This window comes from Oncorhynchus gorbuscha, linkage group LG24 (assembly GCF_021184085.1).
Source record: "Oncorhynchus gorbuscha isolate QuinsamMale2020 ecotype Even-year linkage group LG24, OgorEven_v1.0, whole genome shotgun sequence".
NCBI classification, from domain to species: Eukaryota; Metazoa; Chordata; class Actinopteri; order Salmoniformes; family Salmonidae; genus Oncorhynchus; species Oncorhynchus gorbuscha.
In genome coordinates, this window is record NC_060196.1 from 61,649,249 (window position 1) to 61,654,248 (window position 5,000).

General features: G+C 52.3%; 1 protein-coding gene across 2 annotated transcripts in view; it reads right to left on the reverse strand.

The window, feature by feature from the left end:
• The window catches only part of LOC124012061 (stromal membrane-associated protein 2-like), a 55,859-nt gene that overhangs the window by 8,996 nt on the left and 41,863 nt on the right, over window positions 1-5,000 (reverse strand). The window lies entirely within an intron of this gene.

Genomic DNA, 5,000 nt, shown 5'->3' on the forward strand with positions numbered 1-5,000 from the left:
GGGCCTTCGCCAGGGGTGGGGCCATCGTCAGGGGAGGGGCCTTCGCCAGGGGCGGGGTCTTCGTCATGGTTGCAATCTGAGCCCTGCACTCTTCAGTATTTACATCAACGAATTGGCCACTATTCTAGAAAAATCCTCAGCCCCTAGTGTTTGTCTCCACAATTCAGAAGTTAAATGCCTACTGAAGCCTCAGTCCCCTCATCCAGCTGGTCCTGGGGCTGAGTTCACTAACCTGTTCTACTAACACACTGAAGCCTCAGTCCCCTCATCCAGCTGGTCCTGGGGCTGAGTTCACTAACCTGTTCTACTAACACACTGAAGCCTCAGTCCCCTCATCCAGCTGGTCCTGGGGCTGAGTTCACTAACCTGTTCTACTAACACACTGAAGCCTCAGTCCCCTCATCCAGCTGGTCCTGGGGCTGAGTTCACTAACCTGTTCTACTAACACACTGAAGCCTCAGTCCCCTCATCCAGCTGGTCCTGGGGCTGAGTTCACTAACCTGTTCTACTAACACACTGAAGCCTCAGTCCCCTCATCCAGCTGGTCCTGGGGCTGAGTTCACTAACCTGTTCTACTAACACACTGAAGCCTCAGTCCCCTCATCCAGCTGGTCCTGGGGCTGAGTTCACTAACCTGTTCTACTAACACACTGAAGCCTCAGTCCCCTCATCCAGCTGGTCCTGGGGCTGAGTTCACTAACCTGTTCTACTAACACACTGAAGCCTCAGTCCCCTCATCCAGCTGGTCCTGGGGCTGAGTTCACTAACCTGTTCTACTAACACACTGAAGCCTCAGTCCCCTCATCCAGCTGGTCCTGGGGCTGAGTTCACTAACCTGTTCTACTAACACACTGAAGCCTCAGTTCCCTCATCCAGCTGGTCCTGGGGCTGAGTTCACTAACCTGTTCTACTAACACACTGAAGCCTCAGTCCCCTCATACAGCTGGTCCTGGGGCTGAGTTCACTAACCTGTTCTACTAACACACTGAAGCCTCAGGACGAGAACATCCAATCAATCAGGATAAACCAAATTACAACACAGTCAAAACAAAACTACATTGCTTATTGGGAAACACAATCACAAAGCAAAATGCAGTGCTATCTGGCCCTAAATCAACAGTACACCATAGTTAACTATTTGACCATGGTTACTGATCAAAACCTTAGAAAAACCTTGACAAAGCACAGGCTCAGTGAGCACAGCCTTGCCATTGAGAAGGGTAGACACAGGAAAACCTGGCTCCCTGTAGAGGAAAGGCTGTGCAACCACTGCACCACAGCAGAACCTGAGACGGAGCTGCATTTCCTGACAAAATGTCCAACATATAAAACAATTAGAGAGTGCCATTTCCCCTAATTTGAAACCGTTATTAAAGGTTTCAAATACCTCTCTGATGAGAGTAGGCTACCCGTCCTGTTGGGGGAGGATGCAGAGAGCTGTGGGTTGGCAGCGCAATACATTGAAGACCTCTCTGATGAGGATAGGCTACCCGTCCTGTTGGGGGAGGACGCAGAGAGCTGTGGGTTGGCAGCGCACTACATTGAAGACCTCTCTGATGAGGATAGGCTACCCGTCCTGTTGGGGGAGGACGCAGAGAGCTGTGGTTTGGCAGCACACTACATTGAAGACCTCTCTGATGAGGATAGGCTACCCGTCCTGTTGGGGGAGGACGCAGAGAGCTGTGGGTTGGCAGCACACTACATTGAAGACCTCTCTGATGAGGATAGGCTACCCGTCCTGTTGGGGGAGGACGCAGAGAGCTGTGGGTTGGCAGACCACTACATTGAAGACCTCTCTGATGAGAGTAGGCTACCCGTCCTGTTGGGGGAGGACGCAGAGAGCTGTGGGTTGGCAGTGCACTACATTGCTGCCTGCTATAAGTTGAGGGACAGTGTCTGACAGACCAACCAACCTGCACATGTCCTCTACTGTATAATTATTGTTATTGTTCAATGTAGGGTTATTTTGACCCTTGGTTATTGTTGTTACTGTTGTCTCGTTGACAATTTTGATTCTCATTATTTTCATATTGTAAATATCCAGAGTAAGCTTTGGCAATATGTACATTATTACATCATGCCAATAAAGCAAATTTAATGTAATTTAATTGAGTAGAGAGAAAAAGAGTAGAGTGAGAGAGAGAGGAGAGAGAGAGCAACAGAGAGGAGAGAGAGAGCAACAGAGAGGAGAGAGAGAGCAACAGAGAGGAGAGAGAGAGCAACAGAGAGGAGAGAGAGCAACCGAGAGGAGAGAGAGAGCAACAGAGAGGAGAGAGAGAGAGCAACAGAGAGGAGAGAGAGCAACAGAGAGAGAAAGAACAGGGCTCCAGGCAGCCGAGCGGAAATGGAGGAAAACTCGCCTCCCTGCGGACCTGGCATCCTTTCTAATATATGCCATTTAGCAGACGCTTTTATCCAAAGCGACTTACAGCCATGTGTGCATACATTCTACGTATGGGTGGTCCCGGGGATCGAACCCACTACCCTGGCGTTACAAGCGCCATGCTCTACCAACTGAGCTACACAGGACCACATTTCTCTCCCTCCTCTCTACATTTTCCTCTTCTGTCTCTGCTGCTAAAGCCACTTTCTACCACTCTAAATTCCAAGCATCTGCCTCTAACCCTAGGAAGCTCTTTGCCACCTTCACCTCCCTCCTGAATCCTCCTCCCCCTCCCCCCCTCCTCCCTCTCTGCAGATGACTTTGTCAACCATTTTGAAAAGAAGGTCGACGACATCTCCCGTCTGGACTACTGCAACTCGCTGTTGGCTGGGCTCCCTGCCTGTGCCATTAAACCCCTTCAACTCATCCAGAACGCCGCAGCCCGTCTGGTGTTCAACCTTCCCAAGTTCTCTCACGTCACCCCGCTCCTCCGTTCTCTCCACTGGCTTCCAGTTGAAGCTCGCATGCTACAAGACCATGGTGCTTGCCTACGGAGCTGTGAGGGAACGGCCCTGTACCTCCAGGCTCTGATCAGGCCCTACACCCAAACAAGGGCACTGCGTTCATCCACCTCTGGCCTGCTCGCCTCCCTACCACTGAGGAAGTACAGCTCCCGCTCAGCCCAGTCAAAACTGTTCGCTGCCTTGGCCCCCCAATGGTGGAACAAACTCCCTCACGACGCCAGGACAGCGGAGTCAATCACCACCTTCCGGAGACACCTGAAACCCCACCTCTTTAAGGAATACCTAGGATAGGTTAAGTAATCCCTCTCACCCCACCCCCCTAAGTTTTAGATGCACTATTGTTAAGTGACTGTCCCACTGGATGTCATAAGGTGAATGCACCAATTTGTAAGTCGCTCTGGATAAGAGCGTCTGCTAAATGACTTAAATGTAATGTAAATGACATCCGATCCTCGTTTGCTAAGTCAAACGACACCGCTGGTTCTGCTCACACTGCCCTACCCTGTGCTCTGACCTCTTTCTCCCCTCTCTCTCCAGATGAAATCTCGCGTCTTGTGACGGCCGGCCGCCCAACAACCTGCCCGCTTGACCCTATCCCCTCCTCTCTTCTCCAGACCATTTCCGGAGACCTTCTCCCTTACCTCACCTCGCTCATCAACTCATCCCTGACCACTGGCTACGTCCCTTCCGTCTTCAAGAGAGCGAGAGTTGCACCCCTTCTGAAAAAACCTACACTCGATCCCTCCGATGTCAACAACTACAGACCAGTATCCCATCTTTCTTTTCTCTCCAAAACTCTTGAACGTGCCGTCCTTGGCCAGCTCTCCCGCTATCTCTCTCTGAATGACCTTCTTGATCCAAATCAGTCAGGTTTCAAGACTAGTCATTCAACTGAGACTGCTCTTCTCTGTATCACGGAGGCGCTCCGCCCTGCTAAAGCTAACTCTCTCTCCTCTGCTCTCATCCTTCTAGACCTATCGGCTGCCTTCGATACTGTGAACCATCAGATCCTCCTCTCCACCCTCTCCGAGTTGGGCATCTCCGGCGCGGCCCACGCTTGGATTGCGTCCTACCTGACAGGTCGCTCCTACCAGGTGGCGTGGCGAGAATCTGTCTCCTCACCACGCGCTCTCACCACTGGTGTCCCCCAGGGCTCTGTTCTAGGCCCTCTCCTATTCTCGCTATACACCAAGTCACTTGGCTCTGTCATAACCTCACATGGTCTCTCCTATCATTGCTATGCAGACGACACACAATTAATCTTCTCCTTTCCCCCTTCTGATGACCAGGTGGCGAATCGCATCTCTGCATGTCTGGCAGAAATATCAGTGTGGATGAAGGATCACCACCTCAAGCTGAACCTCGGCAAGACGGAGCTGCTCTTCCTCCCGGGGAAGGACTGCCCGTTCCATGATCTCGCCATCACGGTTGACAACTCCATTGTGTCCTCCTCCCAGAGCGCTAAGAACCTTGGCGTGATCCTGGACAACACCCTGTCGTTCTCAACTAACATCAAGGCGGTGGCCCGTTCCTGTAGGTTCATGCTCTACAACATCCGCAGAGTACGACCCTGCCTCACACAGGAAGCAGCGCAGGTCCTAATCCAGGCGCTTGTCATCTCCCGTCTGGATTACTGCAACTCGCTGTTGGCTGGGCTCCCTGCCTGTGCCATTAACCCCCTACAACTCATCCAGAACGCCGCAGCCCGTCTGGTGTTCAACCTTCCCAAGTTCTCTCACGTCACCCCGCTCCTCCGCTCTCTCCACTGGCTTCCAGTTGAAGCTCGCATCCGCTACAAGACCATGGTGCTTGCCTACGGAGCTGTGAGGGGAACGGCACCTCAGTACCTCCAGGCTCTGATCAGGCCCTACACCCAAACAAGGGCACTGCGTTCATCCACCTCTGGCCTGCTCGCCTCCCTACCACTGAGGAAGTACAGTTCCCGCTCAGCCCAGTCAAAACTGTTCGCTGCTCTGGCCCCCCAATGGTGGAACAAACTCCCTCACGACGCCAGGACAGCGGAGTCAATCACCACCTTCCGGAGACACCTGAAACCCCACCTCTTTAAGGAATACCTAGGATAGGATAAAGTA